Genomic DNA, 14369 nt, shown 5'->3' with positions numbered 1-14369 from the left:
CAGATTACAAATATCTGTAAAGGCTTCTGCTTTTTTGTCCTTATGTGTTGTGAATTGTCATAAAATAATAGTTTGGGTATAACCTGACTTTAAACATCACTAAAAATAATAAAGATTTATCTTTATAATCTGGATATATGTTGTGCTAATTATGAAGGCTTCATAATGTCTTTAGCTGTTATCTTGATGCATAACATACATTAAGGGCAGGGTTCATCATTAATAATAATGGATATAAACCCATTGTTCCCTCTCCTTAATTTGTTGCTATTTAAAAACATATCTTTTATATATGTATCAAACTTTTGTTTATTCATTATGTTAATAAAAATCCACCGAAGGCCTGTGAATTTTTTTGGCCTACTTCTAGGCAGATTATATTAGTTAAAAACATCATTTTTTTTTTTTAAGATTTTATTTATTTATTTGAGAGAGAGAGAGCAAGTGAGCAAGCACAGGGGGAGGAGCAGAGGGAGAGGGACAAGCAGACTCCGTGTTGAGCATGGAGCTTAATGTGGGGCTCAATACCTCAACCCTGAGATCATGACGTGAGCCAGAACCAAGAGTTGAATGCCCAGCTGACTGAGCCACCCAGGTGCCCACATAATTTATTTTTAACTTTATGTTGTGATTGATGAAGAACTCATACTGGGAATGGGAGAAATGTCACTTTTGCTCCTTGCTATGCCTGCATTATTAATATTCAACCTGCTGTTTCTTGCCTGAAATAAAGTATAAATAAATGGTTCAAAATAAACCATTTGTGTGTTCTTGTGAGGGTTAATTTAGTTAAACTATTTAACTAGGCACACATGTGAATTGCAGTACATCGCAGGATACTGAAAGGTGGCCTCTGCTTTCAGCTTTTTTGAAGGCAGGTCTACTTCATTTCCTCGACACCTTACATAGAAATAAGAGTGACCGACTTATATTGGGACAAAATGAGGGTCATAATGTTAACTTGTATATTAAACATTGTAATTTATTTCTTATTAGATATTTTTAAAAATTTAGAACACTTTTTGGATTTACGGAAAAATTGCAAAGATGGTAGGGAGTTCCTATATACTTGACCTCCAGTTTCCTCTATTATTAATGTCTTACATTTGTATGGTACATCTCTCAAAAATAATGAACCCATGTTGATACATTATAATTAACAAAAGCCCACACTTTTTTCAAATATCCTTAGTTTTTACCTGATCTCCTTGTTTTTGTTCTAGGATCCCATCCAGGATATCCCATTACATTTAGCAGTCATGTCTCCTTAGGTGTCTCTTGGCTGTGACAGGCTTTTTGACTCTTTGTTTTTGATGATCCTGACAATTTTAAAGAGCACTCGTCAGATGTTTTATAGAATGTCTGATATTTTACCCATAGACCGGCATTATGTCTTTTGGGGAAGAAGACCACAGAGGTAAAGGGCCATCTTCATCACATCATGTCAAGGGTATATACTATCAGCATGATTTATCACTTTTGATGTTAACCTTAATCACTTGGTGGACGTAGTATTAGGGTTTTTCACTGCAAAATACTGTTTTTTACCCCCTCCTTTTTATACTATACTCTCTGGAAGGAAGTGGCTATGCACAGCCCACATTTAAGCCCACCTTGTTGAGAGTGGGACATCTACATACATTTTTCGTAATTCTTCTGTATGGAGATTTGTCTCTTTTCTCTCAATTATTGCTTTATGCAGCTATTTATTTATATCAGTATTTACTTGTAGATATCTACTGTATATTTTGGATTTTAATTCAGTACTACTTTGTTGCTCAAATTGTGCCAACTCCAAATTGAGAGTTATTTCAGTCAGATCTTCTGTCCCTTTGATGTTTTCCCATCATTGTGTTTTTTTTGTTTTGTTCTGAGCTCTGTGTTACTACTTTACCTAAAGTAAGCACTACAGGATACTCCAGGCTCATCTTGATATTTCCTGCCTCAGTCTTAAAATAGTCATCCATTTCTCAAGGAGCCCAGTTTCTTTTATTGGAGAATGGTATTAGAAACCAATATCTGGGCACTAGGTGTCCTCCCTCCCTGCCTCCCTCCCTCCCTTCCTCCCTTCTGCCCGCCCGCCCGCCCGCCCGCCCTCCCTCCCTTCCTTCCTTCCTTCCTTCCTTCCTTCCTTCCTTCCTTCCTTCCCAAAAAGGAACAAAGTTATTTTCCTTCTGAAGCATAAGGTCATTTGCATGCATTTTATTTGGAAGTAATATCATGGGTAGGGTGATCATATATGAACGTTTGTCTGGAGTATTATTTTATGCATGTTGTCCCTTCAGATTTAACATTAGATACAAAAATGTACCGAATTATTAACTTTCTTAGCACTATAGGATACCAAGGGAATCTTTTGAAGTTCTACATCAGCTCCATGACTGTAGGAATTCTATTAGTGCCTTATGAATTTAGCATCTTTCACAATTTAGAGGGTCCCTCAGAATCTTTATGAGAAGAATGAAGAGACAGTTGTTAAATGTTAAACTAAGGAGAAGATGGTTTTGGGCAACAAAGGTCAACTGTACTTTCCTTAGTAGTGTGTAGGCTGCCTGTTACCCTGTTCCCTCATTTTTAAAGTTATCTTTGATTAAAAAAAAAAAAGTTATCTTTGATTACTAGTCTTTTTTTCAATTGTGGAAGGGAGACGAATGATTAACATTACATTAAAGGTTAGTATCCTTTAAAAAATGCAGCCTAATTGCAAATATGTGCTCTTTTCAGAGGTGGGGTGGGAAGAAGAATGTGCTTCTAATACTTGAAAAAAAATCTAATTTGGTACTGATAAACATTGATACATGCCTCATCTTGTTTAACTTTCACAACAGTCCTGTGAGACAGATACTGTTACTCCATGGGACCAGTGAGAAACCTGGTATTCAGAAGAGATTAATTAAGTTCTGTGTTTTAAGGCACACAGCTAGGTGTTGCCCTTACTTGGGCTCAGGTTGGTCATATTCTTGTACAGCACATTACCCCGAGAGACTAGCCTGCTGTGACTTTGCTGCAGTTTTCAAATGTGTAGTGAGCTTTTCTTAAGGGACAAAGAATATCGTTAATACATTTTTTGAGGTAGCAATAGCAGTTTTCAGTATTACTTCCTTAATAAATGAAAATTGCTTTTCTAAATAATCAGAAAAAGAGGCTTTTTGTAGTAAAGATCTGATTGTCCCTCTCCTCAATTTTGTTAGTTGATGGATATTTTGCTTTTAGTATGTATACCTTTAGTGGCCATAAAATAGAAGTGTGCTAGTTAATTATAGGTGGACCTAACTGCAGACAGCTATGTGTTGTTTTCTGCCTGATCGTGGTTTGGCTCTATGCATGAGATGAGGGGCTTGGTATGGTAGTTGTGAAAATCATCATTCACAGATGATTTGAAGTTGGTTAACCTCTAGACTTTGAGTTCTCCACATAGCCTCAACTGTTTATCCCTGCCCTGAGCCTTAACCTTTTTAAAGGTCCTTTAGTAACAGCTTTTAAATAGAAGTATAAAAAACACCATGCGCTGAAAAGCTAATCCAATTTCACTGAGAATCTTAAATCAAATTATAGAAGTTTTCTGTTATAGGTATTATGCAGTGACACTTTCCTGAAAAGTTGATTAACAGCTGAATGTGAAAGCTTCTGTTGAGGATTTCTTATTGAAACAAGATTTGTTGCTTCTGCATCAGAAAAAGAATGGAAAATTAGAGGGGGTATGGAACTATGCTAGTTATCTGAAACTTGTATTTATTCAAGTGGAATTCTCTTTGTATTTTTCACCTTTTCAGCATTGCTTGTTGTGGAAAGAGTCATATACAGGTAAAATCCAATACATACGTTTCTGAAAAATTGAGCACAAATTCAGCCTTGGTAAATTCAGTTGTGCTTCCTTAGTGAATAATTGTAGAGTGTTTCTGGTTGCTTCATTTCCTCTTCACTTGGCAGTGGAACTTATTTAATTTCAATAAAAAAGTTTCAAAAAAAAATCCTTTCATACAAAATTTTCCCCTCCCCCATTTTTTCTCCACCCCTCTTTCATATAAAAATTTTAATGCAAATGCATTTTTTTTTATAAATCTGCAGTTTTTAAAATTAGGCTTTCTTTAATAAGAATTTTTTTTTTCCTGTTATGGTAGACTTTTAAAAAATCTTTTTATTGTTATGTTAATCACCGTACATTACATCATTAGTTTTTGATGTAGTGTTCCATGATTCATTGTTTGTGTACAACACCCAGTGCTCCATGCAGAGCGTGCCCTCCTCAATGCCCATCACCAGGCTAACCCATCCTCCCACGCCCCTCCCGTCTAGAACCCTCAGTTTGTTTTTCAGAGTCCATCGTCTCTCATGGTTTGTCTCCCCCTCCGATTTACCCCCCTTCATTCTTCCCCTCCTGCTATCTTCTTCTTCTTTTTTTTTTTTTAACATATAATGTATTATTTGTTTCAGAGGTCTACAGATCTGTGATTCAGCAGTCTTGCACAATTCACAGCGCTCACCATAGCACATACCCTCCCCAATGTCTATCACCCAGCCACCCCATCCCTCCCACCCCCCACCACTCCAGCAACCCTCAGTTTGTTTCCTGAGATTAAGAATTCCTCATATCAGTGAGGTCATATGATACATGTCTTTCTCTGATTGACTCATTTCGCTCAGCATAACACCCTCCAGTTCCAAGAACATATTTTTAAAGTTTGACACTTAGTGGAATTAAGAACCTAGGAAACTGGTGTCTGGTTGGTTTATTTGCTAACTGAAATAATTTCTATGAAATGCAGGATTTAAAAATTCAGATGCATTGCTCTGTTTATAAAGTGTACTTAGTATAGCATTGGGTTTTAATTAAAGTAAGTTCCTTAAATGGTGGTGACTAAAAGATAAAAGTTGGGCTATGCAACATTTCCTTTGTAGATGTCTGCAGTAAGGCATTTATACCAATGTTGGTCTGTAATTCAAAATCAAATATTAAAATAGAATTGTACTTTGTCTTTTATCTCTATTTTAGAAGGCCTGTTTGATCTTAGAATATATATGTTATATGACTTATATATAATTTATGTATATATAAGTATATATTATGTATATGAGATAAAAATTGTAATATTTTGGGTTTTGTTTTTAGCCATCTGCCCCTATCTTATAATATTTAGTAGGCTTACATCAAGTAAATTTGCTTATCTTTTTATGTTATATTATTCATATTTTCTTTATGAAACAAAGGTCAGAGATAATTGGATTATTTCTTATCTAGAGTGCATGAATGTTGACATGTTCTGAAAATAGGCAAATCTAGTCAGAATGAGTTAAGACTCATTGAGCAGATATTAAATAGACAGTGAACAGTATCTATTACACATAGTCATTTCAATAGCCAGAGGAAAAATGATTGAAGTTAGCACTTACTAACAGAAGTTAACACCACTACTGCTCACACTGACATAAACTCTTGAGAGTCTACAAATTGAAAAGAACAACTTTAGCCAGGTAAAGGATATCTCTCAAAACTCCACAATAAAGTCTTATACTTAGTGGGGAAATGTTAGAAGCATAGTCTTTAAACTTAGAAACATGATGCTAGAATTCCTAGTCAGTAAATAAGAAAAGAATAAATAATGTAAGAAATAAAAGGAAGAAAGAAAGCTTTTTTTATTTACAGATGATTGTCTATATGGACAATTTAAGAAAAATCTATATGCAAACTACCAACACTGTTGCTGGATACAAGATAACTGTGAAAAAGATAAATCATGCTTCTGTTCCTTAACAAAAATGTTTGGACAGTGTGATTTTAAAAAGATTTCCAGTCATAAGAGCAACAAAAGTACATTACTCAGGGATACATCTAATAAAAGATGTGTAAGAACTTTATGGAGAAAGTTATAAACTTTATTAAAGAACTTTAAATAAATAGATGAGTAGATGCAATCGCCTGGAGATGTCAAATATTTTCAGTATCTATTTGTTAGTTCAATATAATTTCAAACCAAATTCAAAAGTTTGTCTTACAGAACTTGGCAAGTTGATCCTAAAATTTATGTGGAAAGGTAAAATGTCAAGATTATTTAGGAGGAAAAATGAAGAGGGGGGATTCACTTAATTAGTTTGTAAAGCTAAAGTAAATAGAACAGAATAGATCAAGGAGACACCTGACAGAGTTCAAGAATGACTGATATTTGTAGGGACTCTGTATATGACAGAGATGGTGTAACAAATCAGTGGGGAAAGAATGAACTATTTGGAAATCATGCTGGGGTTGCCATATTGAAATAAAAAAAAAAAGTTGAGTTCCTAATTCACACATACACAGACAATGAATTCATTAGATTAAAAACCTAAAATTGAAAATCAGAATATTAAAATTTTAGAAGAAAATATGTGATAATATCTTTATTACTTTCATCAGGAAGGAATTCTTAAATGAGACCTAAAAATATTAACCATAAAAGATTATCATTAAATAAAAAATAAATTTAGGAAGTTTTATTTATAAAAAAATTAAGTTTTGGTAAGTAAGGACCTTTTCTTGCTTATTAATTACTGTTCATCTGACCTCTCTAATCTTAAGCTCTACCCTTAGTTATATCCCTACTGCATAGAACAGTACCTGAATGAATGTGACTTAAAAGCTATTTCATACTTGTGGCCAGTTGCAGCACTGGAGACATTTGTCCTCTCATTTGCTTTGTTTAGTTGGTGGAAAAGTTTGAGGAGCGCGCCTCATCAAGTGACTCTTGAAACCACTTGTTAGCTGTATCTGGGAAATGGAAGAAGGAAATTCTGTGTTTTATTCATAGTTCCAAATAAAATCTGTGTATTTATTCATTAACTCACTGCACTCTCTTAAAATTTCCTGGGTGTCCTGAGGAAACAGTGTCCATTAAGACATGGTTTCCGCAATCATGAAGCTTAGAGTCATGTAGTGGGAAAGGAGGTAAGGAAATCAGTGATTATTGCATGATAGATACTATGAAGAAGGCATACTATGGGAGCAAAGAGGACAGAACATTCTAAAACATTCTAAAGCAGAACATTCTAAAGTTTATATTACAGGTAAGGCGGTGCTACATTTAAAAATACTTATGAGAAAATATTTGGAGGGCATTTATTAAAAATAAGAATTTAAAGAAAAATTCATTGGGTAAAAAAAAAAAAAAAAGACTTGCTGTAAGCCCCTTGAGGGCAGATATATTTGCCTTATTCCCTGTTGTATCCTTAGAGCTCAGTATCTAGAATGTGGAAGGTACTCAGGAAAAATTTGTTGACTGAATCAGTAGAAGAGAATGAGAAATATGAAGTTGTTGATGCTCATGATCCTTTCATTCTTTTTTTTAAAAAAGATTTTATTTATTTATTTTGACAGCACAAGCAGGGGGAGTGGCAGAGGCAGAGGGAGAAGCAGACTCCCCGCTGAGCAGGACCCTGGGGTTATGACCTGAACTGAAGGCAGATGCCTAACCAACTGAGCCACTCAGGCACCCCATGGGTCTTTTCATTCTTAATAGTCCGCTAGGTCTTTTGTCTGGTAGGTTTGCCATTCTCTGATCTAGCTAGTGCACCATCATAAGGCTTCTTCCTCTGAAGTCACTTTCATAATGTGATACCCCTATTTAAAAATTCTCCAGGGAGGGGGGCAGCCTGGGTGGCTCAGTTGGTTAAGTGTCTAACTCTTGGTTTTGGCTCAGATCATGATCTCAGGGTCCTGGGATTGAGCCCTGTGTTGGGCTCCCGCTCAGCGGGGAGTCTCCTTATCTCCCTTTGCCCCTCACCCCACTTTCTCTCTCTCTCTCTGGAATAAATAAAAAAATAAGTCTTTTAAAAAAACTCTTCCAGGGGATCCCTGTTTCTTACAGAAAGTGTAGACTTCTAAGCCTTGTGTTCAAGCTTCTCCATGTTTGGTCCCATCAAAACTATCACACCGTATGTCCATCTTTTCCAAAACATAACCCCACCTCTATAAACTGGGATTCTTTTTATAGTTCCTTAGATGTCATGTGCTCATTCCCACTTCCATTCATGATGGCTCACACATCTGGAATGTACTCCCTTCTGCTCTTCAGTGAAACAGATCATGGTCAGTATGTTAATAATAGACTCAGCCCCATCCAGTGATTCCAGTCCGTTATGATCTTTTTTTCCTGATAGAAGATAAATGGATAATAATCAGAGTTAAATGTTGAAAAAAAACTTTGAAGAAATTATATGAGGAAAATTTGGAAGAGAGACAGAAGGTAGTCACTAATTCATTTCTGTCTTCAAAAAGCCACCAAAATCCACTTGAAAATGTTCACAGTTGTCTCATTTCTATCCTTAATAGGGAAATGATTTCACTCCAAACTCTCATGGTTTCCATTTAACTGAAATTTTTCTCTCCAAAGTTACCATCATCTCTCTTTTGTAAGATTTTATCTTTTATAACAACACTAGTTTTTTTTTAATGAAAGTAATATAATAAAATAAAAATTTGTAAGAAATAGAAATAGGCTTAAGGAAAAAGAATCACCAACACTTTTACTACTTAGTATGTAGTATGTAGAAACTCTTCCTTAAAAATTTCTACTTTTACAGTTACAAGGCTGGGTATCAGAGTAAAACCTCCTCAGCTCTGCTCACCACAAGCTTATGATGGCAGCAGTTGGGTAGGCTCTAACAAGTAATGTCTTGCCTACCATTCTCTTAGGTTTGTAATTAATCTGATGTGATTTGAAGATATTACAAACCCCCACGAGGCTTAAAAGAATAAAAACTCCTAATGTGTTAAAATTAGTAAAAAGAGCCAAATAAGTACAATAGAATCATAGAGATTATTTAAAAATCAGAAAGTATGAAAAAATGATAAATATGAAAGCAACAGGAATAATATTGACTGTATTCAGTTGATAGTAAGGAGGTAAGGAATAGTATATGTGCCTAAAGGTTATTTAATTAGGTGGAATACTAATTAATATGATGCTAATTCTGGAGAAGACAAGAAGTGTTTCAGACTTCAAGACTGAGCATAATGAAAGTGATGCTGATATAATTTCTGTTACAACCCACACATGATTCCATATAATCATCTTTATATATACAGAGAAGGCACATAACGAAAGATACTTGACAAAATTCAACATCTCTTTCAGATTTTTAGAACTTTTTAATTAGAAAGGAATAGGTAAATATTTATGTAAGCATCTTACTTAATAGTACAGTATTAAAACAAGTATTCGCATTAAAGAACAAGATACGGTTACCTACTATCATGCCTACGTTAATTAGCATTGTGTATAAGTACTATCCGATGCAATTAGATAAGAGAAATACATGGTAGGCATATTATTGAAGAGGCAAAATAAGCATATTTTTACCTGGAAATCAAGAAAATCAAATGAATATTATTAGAAACAAAAGACTTTAATTAGATGACTAGTTATAAAAAGGAGGTTGGAAATCATCACTCTGTTGTAACAAGTAAAAAGCAGAACAAGTTGAAAGTCAACAACTCTTCTTAGATTCGTCAGAGAACGGAGGTCACAGGGCAGATTGCTGCCCTCCAAACTGGACAGACAGGTAGAGCAGAAACCCACAAGCAGAAACCTTCTCAGGAACCAGTATGGGGTTTCAAAACAGGAACTGTAATTGATGAATTGCTGGAGGCTCAGTGTGGACAAGTCAGAGTTAATAACTCCAGGACACCCTACATCTAGGAGATCTTCATACTTTTGTGAGTTTTACTGACAAAAACCCTACCAGGTTTCCACACAGAACAGTGAGAAAAATCTCTTGCTTTCTGGCAGAGGGAGGGGAAAAATAGCCAGTTTGAAATATGTCCAAAACATTCTGTTCTTTTTGGTAAGGCCTACCCTCAAGAGAAACTATTTTACTAGCCTATCCTACCTGGTTTTTTCAGAGCCTACCCGACCTGGGAGAAGGGAAATACCCAATTCTAGCCTCTAGTCTTCTACCTGGGGGAAGAGAAGTAGAAATACAAATTCGAATAACCTCTAGCCATCCTGTCCCACCTTGGGGGTGGAGACTAAGAAGCACTTGTGAGTATTATGGCCCAGGGCCACAAACTCCTTCAAAGACTGAGGACTATAGGACTTAGTCATAGGACTATGGAACACTTCCCTTCCCACCTCCACACGTCGCCACCACATTGCTAAAGGCCTGCTTATTTCAGTTCGTTTTACCTAGTATGTCATGTCCAACTTTCAATACAAAAATTACAAAGCATACTAAAAGCCAAGTTTGATATGTAAGAATCAATAGCTTCCTATTATGAAAATAAAGTATTTTAAGTATACTAATATACTTAAGTATATATACTTAAGGGAGGGATAGAAATGCTCAATAGTGTTCAGATTTTAATTCTTGCTTATTCTGTAAATAATATGGTTAAAACTTGACAGGTTGATGCTAAAATTTGTAATGACAAAAGTCTGGAAACAATAGAAATGTTTTTTGGGGGGTGATTATATGTTTATAATTGAGTACCATGCAGTCTTTGGAAAGAAGAGGTGGATCTCCACATGTGGATATGAAAATATATTCAAGACAGTTAAAAAAAATCAAGAATTGAACAGTGTGTATAAGTTACCATTTGTTGGGAATTGTGGGGAGGAGTAAAAGAAACTGTGGATACACAAACAGGTAGAATTACTTGGAGGCAGGTATAGTGGAAACAAGGAGACATGTTTGGAGGCTCTTTGAACAATTCCAAGTAAAAATTGGTAAAAGACATGTACTAGGGTAATGAAATAATGCAAAGTGAAGGACAGATTTGAAAACATATATATGTGGATGTAATGTGTTAAAGCTGCGTGAATGTTGTAGATTAGGGGGAGAGAGGAGTCAAAGATGATGGCCCCCAATTTTAAACCTGATTACAGTTTTTGGTTCGCTTCTTTTCTGACTGCCCCTCCTTTGTACACTTAGCTCTTCCTTTCTCCTCAGCCAGAAGAGATGACCCTAATGTGTCCTTCAGCCCTTGCTCACTCCCTGACTCGCTTCTTTCTTCCTTACGCTCTTTCTCCCCCCCACCTCGTGTCTTCAGCTATCGTTTCTTTATGGATGACTTCCACCTCTTAACCTCTGGTCCTGATCTCTTTCTCAGCCTCCCACCCCTCATGCCAGTTGCTTGCTATACAGTTGCACTAGGATGCTATCATGTCATGAGCATAATCACACATAATAAGATCAGTGTAGTAAAGATCAAGTGTAGCTGCGGTTGCAAGGTCTATGTCACCTTGGAAAAGTTGCTGGACTTCTCTAAGGGTCAGTTACCCCATTTATAAATGGGAATAGCACTACTACTACTTCTCTTTCAGGGATATCATAAGCACTAGGTGAATACTGATCTTATAAAAGCAGTGCATTAGCTAGGTCAGTTCATGATTTTATTTTCCTTGGTGTGGGGTGAAATGAAATTAATTAAGAGAATATTTCATCTGTCTACCTAGCTACTTCTATTTCATTTTGACAGATGTTCTCTTATGAGGCATCTTTTTATCAAAGAAGGACTGTTGTGTATCACAAGAGTACATCCTCCTAACTTTTTTTTTTTTTTAAGATTTTATTTATTTATTTGACAGAGAGACAGCGAGAGAGGGAACACAAGCAGGGGGAGTGGGAGACGGAGAAGCAGGCTTCCAGCTGAGCAGGAAGCCCAAGTCGGGGCTCCATCCCAGGACCCTGGGATCACGACCTGAGCCAAGGGCAGATGCTTAACGACTGAGCCACCCAGGCGCCCCTAACTTTTTGGTTTTAAATAAGATCTTTCTGTTATAAAATGATGTTGCTCATAGATAGTAGTCATTATTGTGGTTATTTTAATGTTCTCAGTTATTAGAAAATAAAAAGTCTGCAGCCCTATGTTCCCCCGCCCCCACTCCCACAGTTTCTCCTATTTACATCTTGTATTAGTGGTGCAGTTGTTATAATTGATGAACCAATACTTACACATTATTATTAATTAAAACCCGTAGTTTACATAAGGGTTCACTCTTTGTGTGGTACATTTTGTGGGTTTTGACAAATGTATAATGACATGTTTCCACCCTTACTATATCATGCCTAGTATTTTCACTGCCCTGAAAATCCTCTGTGCTCCGCCTGTTTGTCTCCCCCCACCCCTTTCACTGAACCCCTGACAACCACTCATCTGTTTACTGTCTACAACGATTTGCCTTTTCCAGAATGCAGTATAGTTGGAATCATCTAACACCTAGCCGGATTGGCTTCTCTCACTTAATGGCATGCCTTTAAGTTTCCTCCGTTTCTTTTTTTGTCTTGAAAACTCATTTCTTTGTATTGCTGAATCATCTTCCTTTGTATAGATGTACCACAGTTTATCCATTCATTGTCTGAAATACTTCAAGTTTTCACAGTTAAGAACAGCTTGCATTTAAAATTATTCAAGATGCAGATTTGAAAGTTTTTCTTGATCTTGGGTGTGCTCACTGTGCGGGCTTCTGTAACAGAGTGCCGCAAACTGAGTGGCGCCGGACACACGGATTTATCCTCTCACACTTCTGCAGTGTCGTAGTGTGATATAATAAGATGCTCGTATTTTGGTCTCCATCCTCAGCTCCTGGACAGGGCTCCTAAAACCTTTGTCATTTACTAAGTGGTAAGAGGATCCATAGGAGGATCTAAGCCATAGGAGGATCTTTTGATATAGTATTTGGCTTTGGTTTCTGGCTCCTGAAACAGTTCAGAGTGATAAAAGTGAAAGAAACATCTTTTGTTACAACACACACCTTTCAACTATACCTGAGTTTATGTTAATGAGGTGATGTTTGGAAAACCTCTAAGGATGGGGGCCTGGTTGTCAGGGGAACCGCCCTTGTGACTAGAGGTTTGGAACTTTCAGCCCCACTCCCTTCCCTGGGAAAGGGGGAGGAGCTAGAGTTTGATTTAATCATTAATGGCCAATGATTGAATCACTCATGTCTGAGTAATGAAGCCTCCATGGAAACATCCTAACTGAAAGGTTTGGAGAGCTTCTGGACTAGTGAATCCTTGTAGGTACTGGGAGGGTGATGTGCCTGCCCAGAGAGGGCATGGAAATTCCATACACCCTCTTACCTTGTACCTTGCCCTCCAGGCTCTTCCAGCTGGCGGTTTCTGCGTTGTATCCTTTATAATAAACAGGTAAATGTGGATAACGTGTGGCCCAGAGTTTTGTGAGCCATTCTAGCAAATTACTGAACTTGGGAAGGGGAGTCATGGGGACCTGACTTATGGATGGTTGGTCAGATGTACAGGTGACAGTCTAGGACTTGAGATCGGTGCTTGAAGTGGGGGTCAGTTGTGTGGACCGAGAGACCTTAGCACGTGGAGTCTTTGCAACTTGTGGGTGTTAGTGTAATAATTTAATTGTAGGACACCTAGCTGGTGTCCACTGAGAATTATGGAAAAACCCACCTTTATCTCTGTGTCTTCATGGGGTCCTCTTCTTATAAGGACAGCAGTTATATCAGGTTAGGGGCCATCTGACTCCAGTATATCCTCATCTTAGGTAATTACATCTGCAGTGACCCTATTTCCAAATTAGATCACATTCCCAGATACTGTCATTCAGGACTTGAACCTATCTTTATTCGGGGGAGGAAGGCACAGTTTAACTCCTAGTATGAAGTGATGCTTTCCAGACTGTTCCTCTTTACTTACTCTTTTTTGTTGTTGAATCATTGATGGTGATATAATGTTATCCAGCCTTTGGTAGTTGTGGTTTCAAGTGAAAACCAAGTTGTCCTTGGCAGTGTTACAATAAAAAAGGGCTTCCCTGTGCTCAAACCTGTACTTTCAAATATATAACCAATAAGATTTATCCCAGATGCCAGTTTGTGGCTCTACCCTGTTCAGATTTTTGTTTGTATGGTTCATTTGCCTACTTTGTGTTTTGTCAGTCAAGTTGTATAAAAAAATAAAATTGATGTTAACAATTTTTTTTTTACTAGAATTACCTAATGAAGAATGAGATTTAATTTTTTTCCTTCACAGTTTTAGTATATAAAGAAACTGTGGAGGGTAGTTTGTAACTTCTACAGACTCATTTTTCCCTTTCAGGTGATTATAATGCAGTGTTTTGCAGATTTACAAAATATTCTTTCCTGTTTTTCTGTCATCTGGCATTCCATGTGAAAACTGACCCATAAACTTGCTCACATCCAGATCATCATTATAGACAAGGTTTCTGAATTTCCTTTATAGTAATTTCCTGATTGGAGAGAAAGGGACAGAGAGGGAGAGAAAGGGAGGTAGCTTAAAGTCACATGGAAAGTTACTGAGCAGTTTGAAAATAGTTTGATCAGGAGGGTGTGGAAGAAAATGGGGAACATTTTCATTGGGGAGAGAGCAAAACTGAATTATGTTTTAGGAATAAAAGAATTATAAATTTC

At 36.7% G+C, this 14369-nt stretch overlaps 1 protein-coding gene across 3 annotated transcripts in view; it reads left to right on the top strand.

Moving 5' to 3' along the window:
• The window catches only part of MTMR2 (myotubularin related protein 2), a 117033-nt gene that overhangs the window by 45136 nt on the left and 57528 nt on the right, over positions 1-14369 (top strand). The window lies entirely within an intron of this gene.

This window comes from Mirounga angustirostris, unplaced genomic scaffold, assembly GCF_029215605.1.
Source record: "Mirounga angustirostris isolate CCGP_5_RB_7025 unplaced genomic scaffold, mMirAng1.0.hap1 SCAF_13, whole genome shotgun sequence".
NCBI classification, from domain to species: Eukaryota; Metazoa; Chordata; class Mammalia; order Carnivora; family Phocidae; genus Mirounga; species Mirounga angustirostris.
This window is presented reverse-complemented; position numbering and strand designations above follow the sequence as displayed.